Here is a 20,162-nt window from a genome sequence, read left to right as displayed (position 1 = left end):
TTAGAAATAAAAATTATTATCTCATAATTTAAAAACATCACTTCACTTCTATATGCTAATTATCTAGTCATGAATTATAAATAATTACATATTTTATTGAGAGATTTTTAACAATTATTAATGAGAGAAAGAAGCAAGATATATTGAGAATTAAAGTGAAATTCCATTATAAATAAACATGCTCAAAAAAAAAAAGATTCAAAGGTTAATAATGGAAAATTTCTCATGAGAAAAAAACCAAATTCTTTTTTACCCTCTTCTCCTTTACTCAGGCCTACTCTAATTTCTTCAAATGCCTCAACTAGAAATCTGTAAGTGTCCATCTCATGCTACAAGCCTCAGTAATGATTAAATACTACTACTGTATGCTCAATTGAGTAAATTATTGTTCATTCAAGTTCATAGTAGTTCCAAAATGAATGCTTGTACATAAAACAGAGCTCTGAGTAGAGGTCACAGCTTTCTATGTTTATAGCTTCCCCACACTATTAATCTTGTGGCTGCACTTGATTAGTTTTTGACATGAATGCACTGTCTCAGAGAGGTCAATATAAGGAGGTTTCCCTGCTACTGACACTCTCTCTAACTTATGCTATTCAGAAACATTAAACTGCTTGTAGCAGCATTGTACAAGGAGTTCCTAGTGTCTAGACTCTAAGCGAGATCTCTATTGTCAGTGTGGCCTTCTTTACACTGCAAAAAGTAGTCTGAACACATCCTCCTCTTTATGAATACTTTCTGCAAAAACAAGTTCATTATCAAGCAACAGCCCAAATTTCCAGTGATGTCATATCATTTTAGCAAAAACAGAGCTGAAAAAATGAGAATAGTTATTGCAAAGCTAGTATTTGAGGTTAAATTCTTCTCCTTCAAAATAAAAATCAGTAATTTGTCTTCACTAAAATAGAAATCATGGTAAAAAGTCATTCATACTAACAATTATGTTAATATAACAAAGACATAGATGAATATAAGAAAAGTGATACACAAATATGAAAGTCGTTCAAGTACTGAATGAATTAATTTTCCCAAATGGTAGTTCCTATAGTATTTCACAACTTTTTCCAAACATAGGAAAAAAGAACATATACAGTACAAGCAAATACATATATACACACACACATATTTTTTTATACCATAGTTTGTGTAAACTGATGTTTTTATCAAACAAAAATGTTCACGGAAAAGTATCACACTACAGAGTAAGTTAAAATGGGAAAAAATTATATATTCATATATATATGTATAGCTATATACACACGAGTACACACACGCACACACACACACACACATGCACACACAAAGGCAATTCACAGAGAGAAAAAGATACATTCTATAGTATATTTCTCTCATAAAATTAGCCTGTTTGTAAAATGGCACAACTGCACACTGGTAGGTAAGATATGCCCAATTGCAGAGAAAAGCTTGTTTCCATGATTAAGGAGCAATAGCTTGAAAACACTTCTACAGTTAAGAAACAGCTAATAAAAAGAATCACAAGTTTATTTTTACAAAATAAATAATAATGATTTCACACCCAAGTTACCATCTGTATTGTTAAATATGCATGGCTTTATATGATCCTTATCAATTTGCAGTGTCCTTGCTGAGTGCCCTTAGTTCAGTACCTGTAAAAATTTCCACATGCCTTCCATTACACTGGTGTTCACTTTTAGTGGAAACTTAATCAGCTACGGAGGAACACTACCATAGACTTGATACATTATAACGACTGTTAACTAATGTTCTTGGACTAATAAAGAGATGTAGTTATAAGAACTTCTAACACTCTTATGAAGTTTTGGGATGTGGGGTTATGGGTAAAAAAAAAAAAAAAAAATCACTACCATAAATGAATTTGTTTAGAAGATACATATAACTACTGCTCAAAATCTAGCCAATAAAATAAAATGCTTTGGAACTGACATTACTGGGAATCTCAAAAGAAACATTTATATCCTGAAGATCTGTTGAACAATTTCAGTTTGCAACCAATGAATAGAATCTAATTTAAGTTAACAAGAGACATACAAATCTAAAGTGGTATAGAAAACATAAAGTTTAACTCTGGTTGAACTCCAGTGTCTTTTATGACTATTTTAATTCTAGTTACAATACCATCAGGCAAAACACTCCTATAAGGTAAAACGAGGAATTACAATTCACAGGGCTATCCTAAGAGTTTATTATTTTTTTCTATCCTGATTTATTACATAATAACCAAAAAGCTTAGCATATCAAAATATTTCTTACAACATATTGTCACCACTTAAATCTTTTATAGGTTCAGTCCTCAAGCACTATAAATTCCATTTATAAAGATAGCTGAAGACAAATTAAATATACTTAATAAAAATGCAATTTCTAAAACGCAATGTATCTTCACTACCTCCCAGAAAAGGAAGTCAAAAATCTTCATTTGAATTTTCTTCCCAAATTGTAAACCTTTCGCTGAGGAAAACAGAAATGACAGCTAAAGAAAGATAAAAGTTGGTAAAGTAAAATATTTTCAAGATGTAATTCTGTTGTAAAATAATCAGCATGCTTGTTTAGGATTTATTTCTATTTCCCTTCCCAATAACATGTCTTTAATTGAAGCACTTTCTTATTTTCTCAGTATTGACCATTCATATCATGCTTTTAAATACTCTTATGATTGATCCTAAAGAAAATTGTGTTTAAAAATGAGTATGGAATGAAAAAGTTCTGACAAGGTACTAAAGCTGAATCTCCAGAAGTCTATTTGTAAATCTACAAGAAATTATTGATAATGATTTAAGCTTATATATTCTAGGGCAATTTAAGACCTTTCCAAATTCTGGTCTCAATTTTTAAACCTTACCCTCTATTACACGCCATTAAAACAGATTTACTAAAGTTCCCAAACGTCTTTTGTTCTTATCCTATTCCAAATTCCTTCAAAATACAGGAGAAAGCATGAAGTTTAGTATTAAAAAGAATTAAATTTATCGCTCTATCCCAAAACTTAGATACTTTTATTATACTAATTAAGTTTGGCCTTATATTAGAATGTCGTAAACACTATGTCTTCAAACTAAAACTGAGGTCCTAGGAGCCAAGGGACAATGATTTACTAATCTTTGTATGCCCAATGAATTTTAATCAGTATTTTTTCTACATTGATCTATACAATAATAGTAACTTAATATTTTATATTGACATATCACATTATGGAGCATATTGACATATCACATTATGGAGCATATGGACAAATAATTTCTCTATATTGAAGTCGCTAAGATACTTATGTCCATTATCATATTAACAGTCAAAATTGTCTGCCAGTTGAAATTGGCTGTTTTTAAATCCATTGTTCACTCTCAAAGGGAAGGAAGGATAAGAGAGAAGGGAGGCAATTGCTTGGTTTGTGAGATAGAGAAGGTTACATTAAATAATAGTAATATAAGTAATTTGGGAAGACTTATACTGATTGTAGGCACTCTAGAGGTTAATTCAGTAAATATCCTGAAACCAGAAACCATGTCTTTTGATTTAGTATGTACAGAACTTAATACAGAATAATATATACTTTGGTGCATTAGCAAATGTAAAAACTGGAAGGACCACATAAAAGTCTAAATGTGTTTTGGTTTTAAAATATTTAAATAATTTCAGTCTATGGCCATGCTACCCTGAACAAGTCTGATCCCATCTGATCTCAGAAGCTAAGCAGGGTCGGGCCTGGTTAGTACTTGGATGGGAGACCACCTAGGAAGACCAGGTGCTGTAGGTGTAAAAATTTAAAAAATAAGGGATTGTAAACTGACAAGGTCCTTGCAATCTGTAAGGTCAACCAAGGGTTGCCTCATCTAAAAAAAATAAAATAAAATAATAAATAAATAAATAAATAAATAATAAAATATTTAAATAATTTCAACTTAAAAACCCATCTTTGATATAATACTTTTGATTTTGTTCTGACAATTATAAACATGTTGAAAAAGCATAAAAAATGTTAAGTGGTTAATCATCTTTAAAGCTGTTTTTTTTTAGCTACTTATATCCACTGATATATAAAAAAACTTTTTACGCATTAGTTTGGTCAGAAATAATAAGATATTGATCAAAACTCCAGAACATACACTGCAATCCATTGCAAGAACCCCTCTATTTATATATGGGCTTTCATTTAAAAGTTTTTCTGTTGATTTTTGAAAATTATCAATACTCCTTACTACATGTTAGATCCAATATAAACTTTTAAGAACAAGCCTTAGAATCAAAAAACTTTTGAAAGAGTTTTAATAGGGTAAAAGTATTGTGGTTAGAAAGTGATGAACTGGGGACCACACATATTTTTAGCAGAGCAACCTGGCAAGAAGTTAATGTGAGAGCAGCTCCAAAAAAGCTTATGCTCTGAGCACAGCAATAGCCATCTGCTGATACATACTAAAAATTGAACATTTCATTTTCTGAAACATATCTTTCCCTATCCCTATTAACAGATTATGTTCTCCCACGGCCACTCATCCATAACTCCAAAGATTCTGCAGTGGCATTATGGCTGGCCTATAAAAATGTAGACTTGAAATTCATAAATTCTGCTATTAACTAGATAAATGTTATTTACCCATGAGGTATCTGAATTAGGCTTCCAAATCTGAGTATAAAGAATCTTTTTTGAAGGCTAAGATGCTCCTTTCCCTATACTCCCATGGCATTTTGTGCATACTTCCATTATATATATTTCCAATACCAAATATATTTACAAGGCTCTTGTGAGTGAGAAAATCTCTAGTGCCCAGCAAAACATAAAAGAGTCAAAATTTATTAAATGAACTTACAAAGCTGGGCACTCAGTCAAATGTTCTTAATTTCTAAGCATCTTTTGAAACTTACTCCCATTACTTTTACTTGTCCCCACCACCTACAACAGTGCCTAAATATGGCAGGTGTTCAGTCATTTACTCATTCATTGAAAAAAAAAAGAAAGGAAAGAAGAGAGGAAAGACAAAGAAGACAGAAGAAAGAGAGAGAAGGAGGGGAAGAAGGCATTAAGAGAAAGAACAAAAGGAAGGAAAGACCAACTAATCAAACTTGTGCATTAGATGTTTTGAACTTGGAAAGTCCACATTAACTAGTTTTGTTGTTTTTGTTTTGTTCTGTTCTGTTTTTCTCTAGAATACTCTAATGGTTTTCAGGGTTGCCAAGGTTCCTGCTCTAGTATGCCACCTCCTAAAATCAAAAAGAGGTGTCCTAATAAAAATGTATAATCAAACAAAACAAAAATGGATTCTGAGATGGAATTAATTTGTGCTTTAACTGTTTTCCAAATAAATAAGATGTTGACTTTCTTTTCTGATAACATACAAGTAAAAAAACACATTTTCTAACTTTTTTCATTCTAATTAACATTGTTATTTATGACACCCTTGATAAATATTTACAAAAAATTACTTTAAATAATTAAGTATAAAAATTAAAGCTCATTACTCATGTCAACCTAAGTGACATTTTTTTGCTAAGTCACACATAAAACAACAGCGGCCGCAAATAAACCATAAAATAATGAAAAACTACTAATGTTAGCAATAGTATTAAGAACCATCAAAAATAAATCTATCCCACAGACAGCACAAACTTAATAAATTCTACTTTCTAACTCAGAAAGAGATCTGAATCTAATGTCAAATTACAGGTTAGCTTCTCTTCACTTGATTCACTTATTTAAAGAGTGTTTTTTGCTTCTGCTCAGCAAAAGAAATTGTCAACGAGGTGAAGAGACAGCCATCTCAATGGGAAAATATATTTGCAAGCAACACCTCCGATAAGGGCCTAATATCCAAAATATACAAAAAACTCATATGACTCAATAACAAGAAAAAAACAAATGATCCAATCAAAAAATGGGCAGAGGACCTAAACAGACACTTCTCCCTAGAGGACATGCAAACGGCCTACAAACATGAAAAGATGCTCTACATCACTAGCTCTTGGGGAAATCCAAATCAAAACCACAATGAGATACCATCTCACACCTGTTAGAATAGCTATTATCAACAGGACAAGTAATAACGAATGTTGGAGAGGATGCAGAGAAAAAGGAACCCACATACACTGCTGGTGGGACTGCAAATTGGTACAGTCACTATGGAAAACAGTATGGAGGTGCCTCAAAAAACTAAGAATTAATTGATCTACCATATGATCCAGCAAGCCCACTACTGGGTATTTACCCCAAAGACTTGAAAACCCATATCAGAAAAGATATTTGCACATGATGTTCATAGCAGCATTATTCACAGTAGCCAGGACATGGAAGCAACTGAAGCGTCCTACGATAGATGATTGGGTAAAGAAGCTGTGCATACATAAAATGGAATATTATTCAGTCATAAGAAGAGATGAAACACTGCCATTTGCGACAACATGGATGGACCTCAAGATAACCATGCTAAGTGAAATAAGCCATACTGAAAAAGTAGAAAATCACATGATATCACTTATATGTGGGATATGAACCTAAAAGTAACAAACGAACAGGACAAACAGAGACTCAGGGACATGGACAATGGACTAGTGGTTATCAGAAGGTAGGGGGTGGGGGAGGAGGGGAGAGGTAGCCAAGGTAAAGGGGATCAAATATATGGTAGCTGAAGAAAACTGGACTTTGAGTGGTAATCACACAATAGAATATATAGATGCCAAATTATAATGTACACCTGAAAACTATATCATTGTATTAACCAATGTTACCCCTAATAAACTTAATTTTTTTTAAAAAAGTGTTTTTTATGTGACAACACAACGGAATTTAGTGTATGATACTCTGTATGAGAGTTGGGTTAGTTTTACCATTAAAGCTGATGTCAAGAAATTTCTAAAAAATAAAAATATTCAATTCTGTTTGTCTGAAGAAAAAATAGCCTAAACCTGAAAAATAATTTCCTTTTTTTTTTGTACCATAAATAAGTTCAGCTCATGTTTTGTTTTAACTTGGAGAAATGTAACTGTTTCAAATCTTTCATTTATAAACACAATATTTAATATTAGATAACATGTGTTCCAAAAACATATATTTGTAAAGGAATTTTAATTCTTTTTTGAATTAATTTTCAAAAAGAATTCTTAATATTTCTTTAAAGCCCACTAAAAGCATATGCTATATTACTCCACTTGTAGGATTATGCATTTCTAAAAGTTCAGGTTTCACTGAAAATTTCACTCTACCTGGGCTTTATCTTATCAGAAAGTCAAGAAATACTAAATAAGTGGCAAATTGTGCACAATTAAATTTAGATTCTACTTCCTGACAATTCTGAAAAGATCTTCCTGTAAAACTAAGCCTCAATTTCAGGTTCCTTGCACTAAACTCCATAAAAAATAATGATCCCAAATGTGCACAAAAGAAAAAGAAAACATTCTAACAGCCAGATACCTAAATCTGATATGGTCAAATTAGAACAATTTTTAGGCTAGGAAGACTGGCTGGCATATCCTAAAATAAGCAAACATATAGTAAATATTTGTGACTTTTAATTGTATCATTCATTTTATTTCCTCAGTATTTTGTCAAGTTAACTAAGTCAACTATAGTGAAAAGTCTATTAAATGATAGTTAATGTAATTTTAATAACCCTCACTTTGATTTTAAGTACATAAAAGTTATAATTAACCCAGTATTTAACTTAATTTTTGAATATTTCACCATTGCATAGGTTGATGACTGTTAAATTTACCACTTTTTAGGGCAAAATCCTAAAATATTTCCCAATAAAACTGTCACAAATATTATTTTTACATAATTTTTTTCGCCCTAATAAAATTATGAAGAGATTTTAAAAACAGGCTGAAATCTTTAATAATTCTAGCCAACCGACTGATATCATTCCATATAATATGTATAACTGCTGTAAAACAGTCTTGCCCAGATACAGAAAGTTGTTTTAAAATGGTACTATAATACCAAGCAAAAGCCATATTTTTAAATGTCTCAAATTTTACTTGTTATTAACATGGAACATTAACACTAGGAGGCAGACTGCAAGCTGAAAACAACAGATATGCGAAAATAATTTTCACTTGTGTACAGTAGACAAATGACTTCTTAACACTGAATAAAATTTATCATTCTTGGCAACATCATTCGAAAGAAAAGAAGGAGTGGAGGAGGAAGGAAAGACAGACATGCCACAATAAAAAAAAAAATTACCTAAGTTTGGCTAGTTAAATTTGCATTTGCGATCTTGCAAAGAATATTCATATTTTAACAAACTTCCTTCGAATAACATACAACTAAGATAATTTTTAATGTATGTTTCACACTGTAATAAAAAGGCATACTTTTTAAAAAATAAAATGTATATAATACAGTTTTAAGTTTAGAAAAATAGCATATGACTTATATTAAATGGCATATGAATGTACCACTTTAGTAAGAAGATGTAATTCATCTAATTATGATGGTATAGAAAAGCTAAAATTATGACACAGCATCAGGAAATTAGCAAGATGCCTCATAATTTCCTAAAAACAATAATACATCACATGTGACTTGGTATATCGTATAGATACTTCAATGTCAAAAGACAAACACATTTGTTCAAGGCCAACTGTCATCAACTTCAATGAGAGCAACAAGTACACTGGGTTAGGTTTTCCCTTCTCTCTTTATTTGTATACTTTACAGCAATCAGTGATTTCAAAGAGAATTCTGAAGGGTTAACAGAGACTGTGATAGGCAACAGAAATCTTGCTCAATTAGTAGATTAGGAATAAAAGGCAATCATTCCAACTAGAGTTTTATGGTTGCTTTAATTTGTATATTTTATGACAATCAAAGTTTCCACTATTTAAATGTACTGGTATTATTATTGTCATTAGTATTATTATTTATTAGTATAGGTATTGATATTATTGGTATTAGTATTATTATTCTTTAGGAAAGTGAAACCATAAAATGCAGAAGAAACAAAAATAGAAAGTAAATATTTCCAGAAAACACTTGATATATTATAATACAAGAGAATTTTTTAAGACTTCGTCTAATAAATGATTTGATTCTCTTTAAATATTTGCAGAATGGCATCTATTTAGCCAGACAAACGCTGTTAACTTCAGTAGGGAAAATGTTGCCTTTTAAGCGAAGCCAAAAAAGGTTACCTTTTCATTAAATGCAATCAATGGAAGCAAAAACCGTTAAAATTCACATGAACATACTCTTCTAAACGTTTCACTGATTCAAAACAGACTTTTAATTAAGATTTTAAAGAATAAGCATGAATATCATAATTTGAACATTACTACATTAACCTTCCCTGCCAGTAAGTGAAAGAAGCAAGAGTAACAAGACTATATCTTACTACAAAAAGATTTTGTCTTCCACAGCAATACTTCACTATACATAAATAGAAATTTGATTGGGGATATACATATCCTTTCATGACTTAGGCCCAGTAAAAATTCAAAACAAATATAATTCTCCTCATTAATGAACGCTTAAAACATGAATGTGAACCAACTAAAACAAAATAAAAGGAACTAATTCACTTCTTATTTCTTTTTCTGATTACATAATGCAAAAAGAATTCCCATACTCTTAATGTCACATCCACAAAATTAAAACCTTAGTTATTCTCATGGTATTTAGTAGCAATTAATTAAGTTATTCCCCCCGCCCCCCAAAAAGGGTTCATTTCCAATTATTAACACCAAACTAAAATAATTTTAGTATCTGGAGTCTCATTAATATTTACTTCTATAGAAAAATAAATGAGAAAACAAAATGGAAAAAACTGAAAAATTTGTACAAAGGAAAACGGATGAAAATTAACACAGGCTAATTAATGATCCATATCATAATGTCAAGAAAAACTGAAGACAAGGTGATTTTATAAATTTCTTTTACAATTACCAGACATCTCCTAAGTATTTCTCAAATCAGATTTTACTGTCACTCTCCTAGTTTAGAATCTACTAACACAAACTCTATAAAGAGCAGTACCATATTATCTCCACTGTCATATATCACCCAACCTGAACTTAATGATGGACTATAATATTTGATGAAAAAAGAATAAATAATGGAAACCTGACAATCAAAATATTTATTAAAAGCAGTATCATGTGGCTCATCCACACATATAATCACATTCTTACCGATATGTAAACTGATTTTATAAAGACATAAACTCAAGCAAGATTGTGAGTCTAGATCTAAAAAAAAAAACCTCAAATCACTTTGTCAAATTACATGAGATAAAGCTTATCTATCTCATTTATAATATGATGACTAATGTCTTCAAATAAGACGGTCACTACAAAAAAAGTAAATACATGTTTCTTTGAAAACTCATATACTCACTCATATTTACCTAATTAGCAATGCTTTCATCTGCAGGTTAAAAAACAAGTAAGAATCAGAAACATATACTTCTCTTTAAAGAAATATTTCTGATGTTCGCTTATACATAAAATATGTAAGTATGTAAATTCATTTTTATTCTCATTAGCTTATAGTGCAAAAACAAAAGACATGGTCTTCTAAGTATATGAACTTGCTTTCAAAATTTATCTTAAAAAAATACTGAAATCAGTATCAGAAATGACTAACAGAGACAGAAACTCTATATAAATCAAATATTATGAAAGAAATAGAAAAAGTAGTTACACAGCACCCAACCAAAAAGCTCCAATCTCAGATGGCTTCTCAGAATTCTAGCATACTTTAAAAAACTGCAAATACCCAATGATACTTGACACTATTCCAAAACCATAAAAACATAAGAAAACTTCCAAGTTATTTCTGTAAGAAGGGTATAACACTGATTGCAAAAGCTAAAAACAACTTCATCAAAAACAAATTACAGTACATGTCATTTATTAAATTACTGCAAAAATCTCAAATATTAGACTCTAATGGCAAATTTGTTTTAAAAAATCATATATCTTGACTGTACTGGATTTGAAACACATTGCACAAATTCCTTATAGTCCTCCCTTCAAAGGGTGGAACCTATTTCCCCTCCTCTTAAGTGTGGCCTGTACTTAGTAACTCGGTTCTAACGAGCAGAGGGTGGCAGAAGTGATGGTGTATGACTTATGAAATTAGGACATAAAAGATACTGTGGCTTCCTCCTTGCTTTCTCTTGGAACACTTACTCTGGGAAGTGTTAGGGTACCATTTTTTTTTTTTTTTTTTTTTGTAAATCTTTGAAATTCCAAAAGATTTCTAAGTGTTTGGATGTGACTGCCTAAAAGTCAGTTTCAAGTTTTCCAATGACTAAAATACCACCAAAAAAAAGAAAAAGCTAAGAAAAAGTCTGCCTGATCCTTGTTAAAAATACACATTCTCCCCACCTCAACTCCACTCTCTCACTCAATACCACTACTGCCACTAGTTCTTTTTTAATCAAATGGTTTTCTATTTGCCATGGCATTATCTGTAATAATTCTCAGAGACAGCAGTCAAAGATAAACTGGAATTAGGCAGTGACAGTACTTCAGAAAGATGGTGATTATGTTTATCGGGGGAGATGTAAGAGCTTTGAAGTCTGGAGAATATCTGTAAACAAGCAAGAAAGAATCTGAGGGGTAGATCAACTTTGGCTTTATCTGACAAGGTTATGAATTAAAGTGAATAGGATTTTTGTAAGACAACTCTCAAGAAACAGGAGATTCAAAAGTATTAAAATAGCAGTTCTTTGTTCTACATGATTGAATTAAAAAGGAAATCTAGATCCATTGCTCTATCTTTGGCCTTTCGAAATGATTTTTTTAAATCCTATTTTTAAGAGCAGTTTCAGAATGCATACTTCCCAGTCCTATAAATATTTTTGTAAACAAATGTTACCAGAGGGATGTTGCACACTGAGATGTTCTGTCATGCTCATCACTACACAAACTCTTTTAACATGCTTAAAATAATTACTATGCAGCTGAGAATGCCAGGGATTCCTAAAAGAGAAGTGTGAAAAAGGTCATGAGTACAGCTGGTATATTATAGGTAATAATCCCATGCATGGGATTAGTTAAGCCTTTAAAAAGCATGACACCATCTAATAATAAGACTTAAAAAAAAAAAAGAAAAAGAAAAGAAACCTTCTTCTACTTTATACAATCAAAGGAAGAATATATTGCATTGGAAAAATGTAAATTTTTCTAAAATTCGAAGAATGACAAAGATAGTCTTTGCCCTTGGGAACTTAGAAAGCAATGAGATAATATACAAAAAGCAATTAAAGAACAATACAAAATCAAGGAAAAGTGACTAGACTAATATGGAATAAAATACTTAGGAAGAAATGTATATAAAAAAGTTAAAACTTAAACTTGAAGGCATATAAAATATATGTGCATATAATTTTAAACTACATTTGTATTAGAATTTATATTGTGGTGACTTCTGCAGCAAATTTATATTCACACTGTAGTCTTCATAGGACGTTGATAAGATTAGTTTGAATCAACTGGGCACACTACAGGAGGCATCGGAAAATAATATCACAGGAAAATATTTTAAAGATGGTAAATAGCAGAGGGTCACAGTTAACCAGGACTCAAAATTGGCCTAACAATGTTCCACAAAATTGATAGTTCATCTTCCCAAGCAGGCGAGCTAGCCATTTGGAAAAAATTACCATTAAAATCTGACCTCTTCAAGTTGGAAATTTTGAAACATTTTCAATAAATACATTCCCTTCGTGAATTTACAGGATAAATCAATGTACTGGTCAATACTGGACTGTAAGTCAACCTAAATCAACAAATCCTTACTAAGGTGTATGGAAAATTCTATGGAGGAAAACACATAAGAATCGATAGAGCCTATCCTAGAGAGTTTACTATTCCCTCGTTTAAAAAAATAGTAAGACTAAAATATTTTTTTAAAGAATCTATTAAGTTTCATCAACTTACAAGTTTTGAAAATGTGCTATCATACTATCTTACTTTTCATCATTAATCTTCTAAAACCTCAAACTTGGCATAAATTATAAAAATAAGAATGTCAACAAAAGTGATATCACTTGGGTGATCCAGTATGAGCATAACAAGCATGAAGAGAAGTGAGGAAAGAACATTGTCATCATGAGTGCTATGTTATAAACTAGTCTTAACTTTTGGGAAGGCAATTTGGCCACGTTGATCAATATATTAAATGTACACACCCTGTGACCCAGCATTTCCTTCAGAAATCTATCCAACACAAGAATAAATAAAAGTGCCTAGGAGTATATGCTCAAGGATGTTCACTTTACCATTAGAGAACTAAAATACCAAAAACAACCCAAATGTTCAACAATAAGAGAATGAGTAAATAAATGAGGGTGTATCTGTACTATACAATAATTATGCAACAGTTAACAAAGAATAAATTGGACTGACATGTGTACCGAATGGAAGTATGTTCATAATCTGCTTTCATGTAAAAAAAGTTATATGCAGAATGTGTATGATCCCATTTTTATAATTAAAATAGATATTATAATTATATATAGTCTTTCTATGCCCATATGTATGCTTATACATGAATACAAAACAGTCAAGAATATGTGGATAAATACAATATGTATACGGATAAATACAAAATAAACTATTAACAGTAGTTAATCCAGAGGGTGAGAATGAAAAAGAGTAAAAAAAAAAAAAAAGGAAACATTCATTTTTTTACTTTATACATTTCTACATACTTTGAAATTATCAAATAGTATAAATTACTTTTATAATTTTTTATTAAATCCAATGTAAATATTAAAAGGCAGGATAAGCAAAGAGTGATTTAAAAACGAAACAAAACTGAATGCTGGGCTATAACTTTTTTCAGATTTCAGTTCAAATTAGCTCAGTTCAATTAATTTAAAGAAATTCCATGACTTTTTTTTTTCTCCATAAAAGCCTCTGTATGAGATTGGGGGTGGAATGAACAAAAAGATGACCATGCAAACTGCATCAGCTCCCTTTCTACAACACTCAAGAAACAGGCATCTGAACATTATGTAGGTATGAGCTAAATTTCACCATCATAACAAAGAGGAGTTTGTTCAACTCTGAATTTGTAGCTGGAAATTCTGAATAAGTAACTTCATTTAGCAAAATATCATGCAGCATAAACACAACGTGCTCTTTCTAAACAAAGTCATATATAGACATTAAGTCTCAAAGTATAATATAGTCTAAGAAGGTTTAATTTTGAAAGATGGCAAATATATGGCTTCTAATCAAGCATAAGTAACACGTTGTGCCAGATGAACAAATGGTAAAGGAATCTAACTTTGTTTATAGTACCACAAACAATAAAAAGTTGTTGAAGCAGCATGGTGACAAGACATTTTCTTTACAGTTGTACAGTTTGGTTGAAATATGCTCCAATCTTTGAAATCTAAAGTTGTGAAAGACCTCAAAAGTCAATATTCTCAATAGTCAAAGTACTATAAGCATAGAGCAAATCAAATGGTACGACATGCACATGCAAGTGCACACAGAAACACACACATACAAAGCATTCAGGTCCTCACACTGCAGTCATTACAACAGATCCCAAAGAGAGGGTGGTTTTAGGATCCATGGCAGGTAAGATCATAATCTGACACAGTGGACAAATCTTTAAAAAATGATCCACTCATATATCCTATAAAATCTAAGTCAAATCAAAATTTTAATTCATGAGGGAGGGGTTACTTTTAAAGAGAGAAAGTCTTAAGTTAAAAATCCTTCCATAAATTATCCATGACTCCTGAGAGAATTGGCTGGTTCTAGCTGGGGCAAGCAAATGTGCAACATGAACATCATATGTTACCACAACACTCCTAGGGTCATTTCAAAACAGTTCAGGAGCCAACTTGTACAGGCTTCTCATGCTCCAAAGAAGGTACAATCTGATCATCAAGAGAGATTACCGCAATGGACTGAAATACATAAAATATGTTTAAGTCTATGACTTTATAATAATAAGTTTAAAAACCTCATTACTCATTTTTGGAGATGGTTTCTCAGAAACGAGAGAGATGGAAAAAGGGGAAAGCAACCAGTTAAAACAAATTTAAGATTTATTAACAAATTGAAATGTTATTTGCAGTCGTACTTCAACAAATGAGAGAGATGACTGTAGAAGTATGAACACTGATTAAAAGTATGGGTGAATAAAGAAAATTTTAAGTGAGATAAATGACTCTGTGTTCATATTTTTTAAAGGGGCATCCCTGCCTTTTACTAATACATACTAAAATCTTTACAGACTGATATGATGTCTGAAATTTGTTTGAAAATTATTGAGAGGTAATAGAATAGTGGGTGGGGATACGGATAAAATATATTGGCAATCAGTATAAAATTATAAAAGCTGGTGATGTCTACTCTTTTTATGTACATTTGAAATTTTCCATAATAAAAAAAGTTTTATCAGAAAAGCCTTTTGTAATGTAATAAATGATAACCTAATTTTTTAATTTAGAAAAGAGGATGTTTGCCTACTGAGTCTTCATAAAGAGAGCAAACTAATGTGCCTTAATATTTCTATCTTGGGTATTTTTAAATCTTATAAATCAACATCTACTTACAAGAATATTTAACATCAACCTTTTATTGAGCATATATCACATTCCAGCCATTGGGCTAGAAGCTACAGGCATTCAATATAGAAAGCGATATATGCAGAATAAAGGTGATAACTTCATTATATGTAATGTCCCTTATATAACACAAAAATATTCAAGGAAAAAAGAGGAAAGCATCTAACTAGTGCTATGAAATATATGTAAACACAATTTGTCAGGTCTATAAACACAATGCAGTTTGTTATGTCTATTGATTCTGAAATATACTTAGCATTAGAAACTCCTTCATTTACTACATGGACTAATCAGAAATTTTCTAATGATCATTCCGTATTGCTATTGCTTTTAAAGACCTAAAGTAATCAGATACTTCTTTCTATGAACTTCTTACCAAGAAGCCATTCCATCAGGCAAAACTACAGATTAATACCTCCCCATGCATTTTTCAAAGAGCAAGAATTAAAAGAATACTCTGTTACTACTGAAAACTGAAAACTCTGTTGAATTACAAAATAAATAATTAACCCAATTATGAAGGTAATAGCAAATAGAATGTTTATCTAAACTTAAATTGTCCTTATATACTGTATATATGATATTCATGTCACTGCTCTTTAATTTTTGTGATGAGTTTTTTGGATCACAGATAATTCACAAATAAATATAGAGAGAAAAAGTTTCAATTTATCATAAATAATTTTCCAAAGAAGCAAATAACTGTGACACAAAATGCTTTTTGAATTTAAAAGATTCTCAATTTTTTGAAAGATATATTGCAAATTTTTTCTATTTAAAGAATGTTCACTAAACATGCCCTTAGAACAAAAAAGATTAAGATTAATCGAACTGTTGGGATTTTTAAAACAGTAGTGTTAATACAGAAATAGCATATAGAAAATATGTGATTTGTAAGTTTCAGTGTGCATGCATACATTTCAATTACCTTAATAAATCAATCTGTAAAAAAGTTTATCAGATAATTTAACTGTAATGTCCTTTTTAAAAAAGTGCTCTGGAATCAAAAACATTAAGAGCAAAATTCTTCTTACCTTTAACTTCACTATAGAGTACAGAGGGAAAAAAAAATTTAATGATTACCAAACCATGCCAATTGGGGAAAAAACATCAGTCATTTAGACAACTACAATTCAGGTGCAATAGAGCTTTTAGCTTCAAGCAATGGCTTTCTTTCCTTGCCCTTCCTTAACCTCATTCCTTAACAATGTTCTATTAGGATTAAAAGTAATTAAACCCTAGCAGGTCATATGTAAGTGATAGAGAAAATTTTCATCCAATACCACAGTAAGAATATTAATTTTACTTACATTCTAAATGAAAATAAACTAACAAAAAAATCACATTTAAAATACTTAACACTAAATATTCAAGAGAAAAATTAAAAGAAACTCAAATGATACTTTTAAAAGTGAGATCCGTGAAAGTGGAGGCCATGTCTGATTTATTATTACAGTCCCTTGTGTCTAGAACACAATTTAAAAACAATTTTCTAAAAACATATTTCCTAAAACATATCTGAGCTTCATTAAATGAAATAATTAGTAAGTGATGCAAAGTACCTTAAGATAGTCTCATGACATTAACATTAAAATCAATTGTTTTAATAAAACACCTCAAAGATAGAAAAGCAAATAAAAATTATATCTGCCTTAGCCTAGGTGTTGGAGATACAAGGAGATTCAAATTCCTGCCCACAAGCATATTTCTCATCACCTACTATTCACAGGACCCTAAATAGTAGGTGCTACCACTTTTATCATTTTATCATAAAAGGTATATGAATTTCATACAGGCTACCAAGCATACCTCATTTTATTGCATTCCACTTTATTGTGCTTCACAGATGTTGTGTTTTTTACAAATTGAAGGCAAGACTGTCTACCAGCAAAAAAGATTACAAAACTAGCATTATTGCAAAACTAACATTATTGCAGTGGTCTGGAACCAAACCCCCAATATCTCTAAGGCATGCCTGTACTGAATAACCTTCCACTCAATATCACAAGTCCAAGAAGTGAACAAGAAACTAACTTAAACAAGCATACAAGAAAGGACTTTCATTTTTAGTTTTCTCTTAAATTTGTTGTCATTTTGTCTTCCATTAACTCACTGAATATAAATTGAGATTGCATACCAACTGCTATCCAGAATGCAAAGGAAAATCAGACACAAAAACTGTCCTTAGAATTTAAAATCTAGCAAAAAACATAGGCAAGTAACTAACAAATGTAAATACAGGAAATACTGAAGTTTTTTAGAGTACAATACTGTGCTATTTCAGAGAAAGGAAAAATGACTTTCAGCTGGGGAAATCAAAGCATGCTTCACAAAGGAGGTAACAATTGAGATGGGTATCACATAAGGAATGAGCATGATTTGAATATGAAAAGTGGAAGAAATGGGAAAGGACGCGCAGTTTGTTTTCAAAAGAGATTTACCTGCTTTTAAATCTTTCATTATCTTTTGGCATGGTACAGCTAGCTATTACCATCTGCTTTTTAGCGTTCTGTGAGGTAAGCAAACATGTTGATTCCTTTTTTCTTCAGCAGCAGTGGTTATAGAAGAGGTCGTCATAGGCTGCAAAGTAGGTTTTTTTGCCTCCCCGTACTGTTGCACAACCCAGGTAGCATAGAAAAACTTCATATGGTTTTACCATAATTCTTTGGGAGCAATTGGTCTTACAGTATTTGGTAAATTTGATTTATTTAAAATACTGATTTATATCTGTGCCTTAATAATAAATCATGTTTAAGAAAACTATAGAAAAGACTGTACACTGGTATACAACTTCACTTTTTTTTCAACGGTTTTCTTATAATTAACATTTAGGTAAAATATAATGCAATGGTTCTTTTAAAAAAATACTATTACTGCCAAAGTAGCCTTGACAAAACCCATGCAAACCAAAGCTAAAGACAGCTCTTAAGATAGCAGAATCAGTGCTTTTAAAACAAGATAAACAACACTTTAACAGAGCTGTTAGAACTATAAGATCTACTTGAGTCTGTAGTCCATATAATCTACTTTGTTTTCAATTTCATAAAGTATAACTTTCTAACCAATATTACAAGTCTGAGCAATGAACAAGAAACCATAACTTAAATACACATACAAGAAAGCACTTTGGTTTATAGTCCTCCTATTTTGAATACAGAATTTTAAAAAAATAGCATGTAAGTCACAAAACATACATTGTACATACCTTCAATTAATCGGAAATACAAAACATACTATACTTCAGGCACGTAAACTTACGAAGTTCACATAGGAAGACAATAAACAGACTTCATTTCAATACTGTTAAATATTACATATTCAAAATTCTGTTCTGAATCTTTATTTTAGGCAAACGCTTTTCAACTTCTTTCTTCAGCTTATTAAGACTATTAAGGCTTATTACTCCCATTTCGAATATATTTCATGTTACCAATCCTCTTTAAAAAATAAAATTGGTACCGTCTTTCAAAACAAATTGAATACTTCAACATCATACAGAAATATTGAGTACAAAGATTCAATTCTCCTAAAAGAGTCTGGAGGACTTCCAGTTTCACATGTAAGAAACTTGGAGTTACCATTCCATCCTAACAAGTAAAAAGCTGAATGAACTGAAAAACCAACAACTTCTTGCATCTAAAAGAGAGGTGAGGACGTGGGGCAAACCTCTGCCCCCAAGACTGGACAAACAGGTTGGTGAATACAAGGAGTCACGACTTACCTAAGCAAGAAACCACAGGAGCCAGTGCTGGTGTAGGAAAGCCTAAACTGCAATTTACTGAATTGCTGGAGGGTCAATATGGACAAGTCTGAGAGTTAAAAACTCCTGAAGTGCCCAATCATAGATAGGTGGGCTCTTACACTTTTGTGAGTTTTACCTCCAGGAAGTTGACTAGGTTCTTACAATAGATTTTGGAGAAAAATCTCTTTGTGCTTCCAGGCAGATGGGGAAGGGAAAGAAAAAGGAATCATTTTGAAATAAGTCAGAGCACTCTGTTTTTAATTAGACCTGCCCTCAGGAGGAACACGCTAACCAGAGCCTAACTGACCTGGAGGAAGGAAAAATACCCAACACCAGCCCACTTTGCCATCCTGTCCCACCTAAGGGGGTTGAAAAAAAAAATGAGAAACTCCTGTGAAGTTCACAATACAAAGGCATAGGCTCACTAAAAGGCTAAAATCAAATTATAGGACTGTAGAAGGTTTCCCCTGCTCCCACAGCAGTTCCTTCCACCCAGTACATCATGTCCAACTATCAAGAAAAAAGAGCAAAACATACTAAAAGGCAAAAAACATAGCATGAAGAGATAAAGCAAGCATCAGAAGCAGACATGGCACGGATGTTGTAATTATCAGACCAGGAATTTAAAACAACTATGATTAATATACTAAGGGCTCTAATGGACAAAGTGGATAACATGTAAAAACAGATGTGCAAGAGATGTAAGCCAAGAGATGAAAATCCTAAGAAATAACCAAAAAAAAAAAAAGAAATGCTAGAAATAAAAAACACTGTAACAAATAAAAAAAGGCCTTGGATAGGTTTATTAGTAGACTAGACACAGCTGAGGAAAGAATCTCTGAATTTGAGGATACATCAATAGAAACCTCCAAAACTGAAAAGCAAAGAAAACA

At 31.4% G+C, this 20,162-nt stretch overlaps 1 protein-coding gene and 1 non-coding gene across 5 annotated transcripts in view; one reads left to right on the top strand and one right to left on the bottom strand.

Annotated features, from left to right (window-relative positions):
* Positions 1–20,162, bottom strand: part of TMEM135 (transmembrane protein 135) — a 247,629-nt gene that overhangs the window by 100,809 nt on the left and 126,658 nt on the right. The gene's annotated exons all lie outside the window — the stretch shown is intronic.
* Positions 3,636–3,754, top strand: LOC111741983. Its single transcript, XR_002781134.1, has one exon. It is a non-coding gene; the product is annotated as a 5S ribosomal RNA (ribosomal RNA).

The sequence above is a fragment of the Pteropus vampyrus genome, unplaced genomic scaffold (genome assembly GCF_000151845.1).
Source record: "Pteropus vampyrus isolate Shadow unplaced genomic scaffold, Pvam_2.0 Scaffold84, whole genome shotgun sequence".
Lineage (NCBI taxonomy): Eukaryota > Metazoa > Chordata > Mammalia > Chiroptera > Pteropodidae > Pteropus > Pteropus vampyrus.
This window is presented reverse-complemented; position numbering and strand designations above follow the sequence as displayed.